General features: G+C 44.9%; 1 non-coding gene across 1 annotated transcript; it reads right to left on the bottom strand.

Moving 5' to 3' along the window:
- Positions 1-107, bottom strand: LOC120268191. The gene has a single exon (XR_005538859.1). It is a non-coding gene; the product is annotated as a small nucleolar RNA R71 (small nucleolar RNA).
- Between the last annotated feature and the right edge of the window lie 8718 nt (positions 108-8825).

Below are 8825 nucleotides of genomic sequence, written 5' to 3'. Positions count from 1 at the left end.
AAGCTTAGGAATGAGATCTCATCCTTTGTTCAGTTGGAATTGGAGTTTCTATTCGAGACATGGGAAAGTTTCAAGGAGCTCCTGAGAAAGTGCCCGCAACACGGATTCCGGGAGTGGATGATTGTTCAAACATTTTATAATGGTTTAAACCCAAGTACAAGGCAACTCTTGGATGTGGCAGCAGGAGGTACCTTACGTAGCAAGACCCCCGATGAGGCCCGTCAGTTGATTGAAGAAATGGGGTTAAACATTTACCAATGCAATGCTAGGGAGAAGAAGAAAGTGGCTGGTCTCCATGAGATAGATGCGGTAACTTTGTTGGTGGCTCAAGTGGAGAGTTTGAGTAAGAAGTTAGATCTTCTAACTTCGAATAGAGTGGCGGTCGTGACTAATTGCAATGGGTGTGGTGGAGGACATGAAGTGTACTATATTTGAGTTTGGCACATCCATTTGGAGAGGTACAAAGGCAGTCACACGACTTCCCTATCATCGAAGAAGCAAGTGATCCATGACGTGAACGTGTGCACGTTTGCGTTACTCTGATGAAAGTATGGATTCGGGAAGCTATTCATGCAGGGTACTGTAGCAGCAATGTTCACAGCTGATAAGTGCTTGTGCGATATGAATGCAAAGCGTTCATTCCTTATGCTGATGATTACTTTTCTCAGGTTTTTACATTAATATGTGTGTTTTTATGTTACTTTTATGCAGGTAGGGTTGTGAGACCAAGTATGAAGGAAATAGGCCAATGTGGATCATAATGCACCTATTTTGGAGGAGATCTTGCTAAGGTTCAAACGCGAAGACATAGGTCAGGTGTGAGCTGCTAGAGTGTGTGCCAACCTCCTCGTATTCGAGTGAGCACATTCATTTGGAGGGGCACAAAGACAGTCACACTCGAGCATTCTGATTTATGCATATAAGAACAAGAGATCCACCAACGTGTACATCATTGAAGAAGCAAGTGATTCACGACGTAAATGTGTGCCCGTTTGTGTTACCCCAATGAAAGTATGGAATTCCGGAGTATTTTCGGTAGATTACTGTAGCAGGTTAATGTAGTAAACACTGCAGCAAGTACTGTAGCAGCCCGGCCGACAAATCAGAGAAACAGAGAATCCACACGAGCGTGTGGAAATTATCCACGCCCGTGTAGTCGCTCGATTCCAGCCCTATTTAAAGCCGATTTTAGCCCCGATTTCAGGATTCTTTTCTCCATCTTTTCCGCAACTTGTGAGAGGGTTTCGGCTAGGGTTTCGAGGGGTATTGGCCAAGGTTTTGGAGAGGTTCTACGGCTCTAACATTGTGATTCCATTAGGAAGAAGGTTGGTAGGGAAGATTCGATCGAGGTGTATCCTATACCAGACGAAAGAATCCTTGGATGACGAGTAGAGGACTTTCCACAAGACCATCGACACGACCATCGAGGGGGTTTCTTTATGGATTCATTGCTTTTACACTCAATTTCTTTGATTGTAATTAGCTCCATGGAGAGCTAAACCCCTAGTGGGTACTTGGGTGATTGTGAACCCTAGGATGTACTCGTTTAATTGAACTTCTTTATTATGCTTTCAATAAATTGATGTTTATTGTGAGTTCCAACCTTGAATGCTTGATTGTATGAACATTTCCCCTAGAGTGACACTAGGGTTGAGAGTTCTTGTTGGTAACCTTGTGAGTGAGTGACACACCACGAGCGTTAGACAAAGCTAGGTTGGAGAGGGTTGAGAGGGTGAGTTGAGAGGTACAGGAGCGTCCCCTTTCCCCTCCGACGTGATAGATTCTACCTCCATTCCTTGAGTTCTTTACGACCATAATAGAGTGATTGGTCTAAGGGATGAACCTCCGCTGGGGCCTAGTTGCGCGTGCAATGGAGTGAAGCGTTGAGGGGATCTTAGTATCTAGGGCTTAATTGTGGCTAGGGACCTTCCGCCTGGACCAATGGGTTAGGTCTATAATTAGGAAGCGATTTATCACTTGGATACCTAGAGCCCATTGCAACTTTATTCGAGTGCGAGGTTGAGAGGTTACTTAATCTCTCCTCTGGGACATGAATAGAGTTAGGCATAGTTGACCTTAGATTTGGGACTATGTATGTAAGGATTTCCATGACTCACCATTGCATTGATTAGGAAGCATAATAGAGAGAGAGTTCTTGCACTTGAAACGATTTTCCTAGGTGAAGCCATGCGGCATTCTCTTGATTTTGATGACACTTTGTATTTTCTAGACACTACTGATGAGATTGTTGATGAATATATACAGGAAATTTTCAACCCGGATCCGTATGAAGGTTTGTTCGACCAAGAGGAGAGCAATGAAGAAGTCATGATGCTTGGTTCGACTAGAGAGGAAACATCTACCCCGGGAATCTTGAAGAAGGTGCTCCGAAAAATGAAGAGGGCTTGAAGACGCCACCGAAAATGCCCAAAGACTGTTGGAGACGTACATGAGCCAAGAAAGTTGGATGAACCATTGTTAGGTGGTCCGAAGCCCGATAGTGCACCCTCTACCCTCAAGAGACTTTGCTCATCATGCTTTCAAGTTATGGGTAAGAGGGCAACCTTCATTCATGAACCACCGTGAGGTAAGAAAGATACGTGAAGCTTAGTGACATTAAACAAGCGCTTCTTGGGTGGTAACCCAAGTGTTTACTGTTTCTTCGTACTTTTAGTTTAGTTTGTTGGCTTGAATAAATTGTTAAGTGTTGGTGTTTCAATTTTTGAGTGCTTGTGCTGCAATTTTATTGTGGGTTTTTAAAAGAATTCATTGTATGTTTTGTTGAGAATTGGCGAAGTTTGGTCGTTTGAGTTCTATTTTGTGTTTTTATCTGGTATATCTTGCACAATACGGCAGGCTCTGAGTGTGTAAACATGTTCAGACTAGTTCTGCAGAGCCTAGAGGTTTTTCTAAGTCATCCAGAGAAAACACACGGGCATGTGGAAATTCTACACGCCCGTGGGTGTGTACTGTGAACTCTTCCAGAGAGGGCATAGCGGCGTGCGGCTGCCCTTGTGGACGACCATGCGACTGGCGCACGCCCGTGGGTAATTTCCACACGGGCGTGTGCCTTCCTGCAGAGTTGGGCAGATTTTCCCGAGAACACACAGGGGCGTGGACTCGCCCCTATGGGTGACCTTGTGAACCACGCACGGGCGTGGGTAATTTCCACACGCCCGTGCGAAACTCTGTAGGTTGCTCCCTCCATCCCGAGAAAACACAAGGGCGTGCGGCCACCCCTGTGAGTTGAGGCATGTGAATGCCCACGCCCGTGGGGAATTTCCACACGGGTGTGTGGGCGACTTGATACTTTTCTCAGATGACCAGGGAAGCCACAGGGGCATGCGTCTGCCCCTGTGGGTCTGGCGCACGGGTGTGGATAATTTCCGCAAGCCCGTGGGAGATCGTTCTAAGTCAGTGAGAGTTTTTCCCGAGAGCGCACTGGGGCGTGCATACGCCCCTGTGGAGCTTTTGAAGTGAGGCACACGGGCATGGGGAATTTCCACACGCCCGTGTGGATGCACAGAACGTCAAAAGTCGCGAGTTCTGTTTAAAAAGGGGATGATTTCTCTCCTTCTTCATGACTCCTTTTCCCTTGAAAACACTCTCACAACATTCTTCGAGTCCATTGCGCGAGTTTGGTGGGATTTTAGCAAGTTTACCAGCCGGCTCTCTATTTTCTCATTTCTCCTCGTCGGTAAATTCATTTTCTTCATCTTCTTCGTCAATTCATGATTTCTATTGATTAATCTAGTTAACAATGCTTTGTTTATTTAATTGGAACAATGATTTACATTTAGAACGAAGTTAGAGATATTTTTTATGTGTATTTTTGGATTGTTGATACCTGGACCGTGCGTTTCTCACGCCCTGTGAATCCACACGGGCGTGCGGAAATTCCACGCGACCGTGTGGATTTCTGCAGTATTGTTTTATCAATTTGTTTGACTAATTTTGTTTAAATTTGGCAGATCATGGCACCTAGGGCAAAGAAGCAAACTAATAAGAGGCCACGTGAGTCATCCTCTGAGCCGGAGGGCATGCGATTTGCGATTCTCGAACATCAGGCCCGTTATGAGCGCTTATCGAGACTCTGCTTCGGACAGACTCGATTCCTGGACACGACTATATTACGAGATCTTCAGTAGGGAGATGAGTTTGCTGATGAGGTTGAGGACCTTGTTTCGGAGGGGGGTTGGCGGCAGTTGTTGACGATTAGAGAGCCAGCTATCCGAAAGTTTGCACTGGAGGTGCTCTCTTCGTTTGAGTTTGATAGAGCGTATGCGAGCTTCAACAGTTTGGGCACCATTCACTTCAGAGTGTTTGGACGCCACCATAGTTTGAGCATTATGCAGTTTTCCATACTACTTAGCTTATACGAGGAGGCATTCACAGATTCCGAGGAGTATGCACAGTTACCTATTGATTATCCTGGAACCTTGACCCCGCAGAGAGCTTACGAAGTGCTATGTGGTCAGGGTTAGTACGAGCCGGGGGTCTCCAAGGCCACGTGCCTTTCCCGGCCTGCCTACAGATATTTGCACGCAATCATGAGTAGGTCGGTGAATGGCCATGGCGATAGTACTGGTGTCTTGAGCCGCCAGGAGTTGATGTACTTGTACTCAATGGTAGAGCGCGTACCGATACACTTAGGGCACATCTTGGATGATTACATCAGACATCAGGGATAGTACACTAGACTGGGAGCGATCTTCTCGGGTCCTTACATTACGAGATTAGTGCTGGGTATGGGTCTCTTGGATTCGATCCGCGGGGCCGAGAAGACGGGTGTACCCGCTCCCCTGGGTCTAGAGACGATGCGGTTGATGGGCATGGTCCACAGGGTTCGGACAGGGGTTTTTGAGTTAGTTCTACCAGCCCCAGAGATAGCTGAGGATGAGGGTGATGACGCCGGAGCATCTCAGCCCGCCCCCGAGCCTCTGCCCGCATCGATGGACACTGAGGCACCTCCAGCGGCCGAGGAACCACCCCAGTGCGTATGTTTTCACCTTCTCGAGCCAATGATCGCTTTGAAAGGCTCGAGAATGCTATAGGAATGAGCCAAAGTTGCTGAGATTAGGGCTACGCAGGCCACTCAGTACACAGAGTTCATGGCGCGTTTCGACATATTACAGCAGATCCTAGAGCGAGACGTCGCCTCATCATTCATCCTACAGCCGAGGACTCTTCAGGCACCGCCCGTACCTCCAGCACCTCCATCCTCGACCCCAGTACCAGAGGACCCACTATATGCTTCCACTTCAGCAGTAGCAGTAGCGGAGCCCGAGAGCAACTTCGACACTTGACCTTTCTTTTACTTTCATGCATTTTACTTTATCTTATTTTCTTGTTTTTAGACTTGTTCACTCAGAAAGGATTTTCCTTCTTAGTTTATGTTATTTTGCATTATCGAGTTTTATTCATTGCTTCATCTTTTATACACTCAAGTTATTTTTGTTTTTCTTGAGCTTCACTGAACCCCCTCGTGTATGCATGCAGATGGTCTTGTCTTCTTGGAAATTGAGACTGTCATGGGCACGGCCAAGGTGCTTTGGCACTTGGCCGTGCGAGCTTCATAACCCGTTGGATTACTACTCCAAATGAATTAGCTACATCAAACGCAACACTAGGAGTCAGGGGAGTATTGTTTTGATTACTTCTCCCGCATCTATTTTTTGAATGATATATTTTGAGTGAGCTTGCATGTGTACATTGAGGACAATGTACAACTTAAGTGTGGGGGGGAGTTTCATAATGCGCACATCTTTTCTATTGTTCTTGATTGATATATGCTCTCATAGCCAATGGCGGTTCACCTTAGTTGCAATGTTTGTATTCTTAAGTCTAGGAGAATTGTTAACATTGAATGTTTTTCATGCTCTAGTTCTTGCTTGAATTTTTTAGGAATTTTTGCCCGATTTACACTTAGTGCACTACTCATTCTTTGAACTCTATTGGAAACTCATGTTTGAGGTTAAAGGGACTAGTGAGGTTTACTTCTTTAAAAAAAAAAAATGGAAAAATGAAAAGAAGGAACAAAATAGTCTTTTGTTTATTTGTATTTGTTGGGTGGAAAGAGCTACCACCTATGAAGTATGAAGCTACTCTCACAAGTTGGATACTAGTTATGCCCTAATGAGATAAAGAGCTATCTCATATGATGAGTGAAAGCTACCACCCGGGTAGAAAGAGCTACCACCTCGAAAGTGTGAAAGCCACCTTAGCGGCCGATTTGGAAAGGGCTACCTTAGAGGATGTGTGAAGCTACTACCATCTTTTAAAATTTTTATCACTTGTGTAGATAAATAAGTCCCTTGCACTTAGAACTTTGAGGAGTATAACTTGGGGTGTTTGGAGTAAGTTCACACACTTACACGAAATTTGGGTTTGTTATCCTTTTTTATTCAAGTTTTTAGCGCATTGATTTTTTCGTATTTAGTTTTGCAATTTTCCTTACTTGTAGAATGCTATCTTTGTATACTTTGGTGAACCTAAGGCCAATCACTTTCAACAATTTTTTCATTGATGCACAGAATGTTTTAATGTTTGCTTGAGGACAAGCAAAAGCTTAAGTGTGGGGGAGTTTGATAAGTGCTTGTGCGATATGAATGCGAAGCGTTCATTCCTTATGTTGAGCATTACTTTTCGCAGGTTTTTACATTAATATGTGTGTTTTTATGTTACTTTTATGCAAGTAGGGTTGTGAGGCCGAGTATGAAGGAAATAGGCCAATGTGGATCATAATGCACCTATTTTGGAGGAGATCTTGCTAAGGTTCAAACGCGAAGACATAGGTCAGGTGTGAGATGCTAGAGTGTGTGCCAACCTCCTCTTATTCGAGTGAGCACATTCATTTGGAGGGGCACAAAGGCAGTCACACTCGAGCATTATGATTTATGCTTATAAGAACAAGAGATCTACCTACGTGTACTTCATTGAAGAAGCAAATGATTCACGACGTAAACGTGTGCCCGTTTGCGTTACCCCAATGAAAGTATGGAATTCGAGAGTATTTCCAGCAGAGCAATGTAGCAGGTTACTGTAGCAAACTCTATAGCAAGTACTGTAGCGGCCCGACCGAGAAATCAGAGAAACAGAGAATCCACACGGCCGTGTGGAAATTATCCACACCCGTGTGGATTCTCTGAACTCCTGTTTTCTCGGCCGACTGTTGACAAGTGCCCCTTGCTTATATCCCGCAAGTGCACGGGTTTGTCGAAGTAATAATCCCGGGTGAGCGGGGTCGAATCCGCAGGGAGTAGGGAATGAAAATACTTATTTGATCTTCCAAATAGCTAAGAACCAAATTAAGTATTTTCATTCCCTACTACCTGCGGATTCGACCCCGCTCACCCGGGATTATTACTTCGACAAACCCGTGCACTTGCGGGATATAAGCAAGGGGTACTTGTCAACAGCCGCCCGAGAAAACAGGAGTTCAGAGAATCCACACGGGCGTGGATAATTTCCACACGCCCGTGTGGAAATTCCGCACGGGCGCGTGAAGCATCTACGGTCGTGTAGTCGCCCGATTCCAGCCCTATTTAAAGCCGAATTAACCCCGATTTTAGCATTTTTTTCTCCATATTTTCCCCAACTTGAGAGAGGGCTTCGGTTAGGGTTTTGAGGGGTATTGGTCAAGGTTTTGGAGAGGTTCTACGACTTCGACATCGTCATTCCTTAGGAAGAAGGTTGGTAGGGGAGCTTTCGTCGAGGCGTATCCTATACCAGACGAGGGAATCCTTGGACGACGAGTAGAGAACTTTCCACGAGACCATCGACATGACTATCGAGGGGGTATCTTTATGGATTCATTGCTTTTACATTCTATTTCTTTGATTGTACTTAGCTCCATGGAGACCTAAACACCTAGTGGGTACTTGGGTATTTGTGAACCCTAGGATGTATTCGTTTCATTGAATCTCTTTATTATGCTTTCAATTAATTTTTGTTTATTGTAAGTTCCAACCTTGAATGCTTGATTGTATGAACATTTCCCCTAGAGTGACACTAGGGTTGAGATTTCTCGCTGGTAACCTTGTGAGTGAGTGACACACCACGAGGGCTAGACAAAGCTAGGTTGGAGATGGTTGAGAGGGTGAGTCGAGAGGTACAAGAGCGTCCCCTTTTCCCTCCGACGTGATAGATTCTACCTCCGTTCATTGAGTTTTTGTGGCCATAATCGAGTGAATGGTCTAAGGGATGAACTTCCGCTGGGGCTTAGTTGCGTGTGCAACGGAGTGAAGTTTTAAGGTGATCTTAGTATCTTTGGCTTAATCGTGGTTAGGGACCTTCCACCTGGACCAAAGGGTTAGGTCTATAATTAGGAAAAGATTTATCACTTGGAATCCCTAGAGCTCATTGCAACTCTATACGAGTTCGAGGTTGAGAGGTTATCTAATCTCTCCTCCGGGACATGTATAGAGTTAGGCATAGTTGACCTTAGATTTGGGACTATGTAATTAAGGATTTCCACGACTCACCATTGCATTGATTAGGAAGCATAATAGAGGGTTCTTGCACTTGAAACAATTATCCTAGGTGGAGCATTATCCGAGTACCCCATCTTTATCGATTGCCTTACCGCCTTCTTTACTTTTGCTCTCTTATTAGTTGTTTTTATTGTTGATAATTGAATCATTGTCACACTTATCATCATTTGATCCTTCACATAGCTAAGAATCAAATTAAGTATTTTTATTCCCTATTCCCTGTGGATTGGATACCCGCTCATCAGGGATTATTACTTCGACAAACCCGTGCACTTGCGGGATATACACAAGGGGAACTTGTCAATAAGATAGAAGGGTAATTAAGACCGACGG

This window comes from Dioscorea cayenensis, chromosome 8 (assembly GCF_009730915.1).
Source record: "Dioscorea cayenensis subsp. rotundata cultivar TDr96_F1 chromosome 8, TDr96_F1_v2_PseudoChromosome.rev07_lg8_w22 25.fasta, whole genome shotgun sequence".
NCBI lineage: Eukaryota > Viridiplantae > Streptophyta > Magnoliopsida > Dioscoreales > Dioscoreaceae > Dioscorea > Dioscorea cayenensis.
Note: the sequence above shows the minus strand (reverse complement) of the source record. Positions and strands in the feature narration are given on the sequence as shown.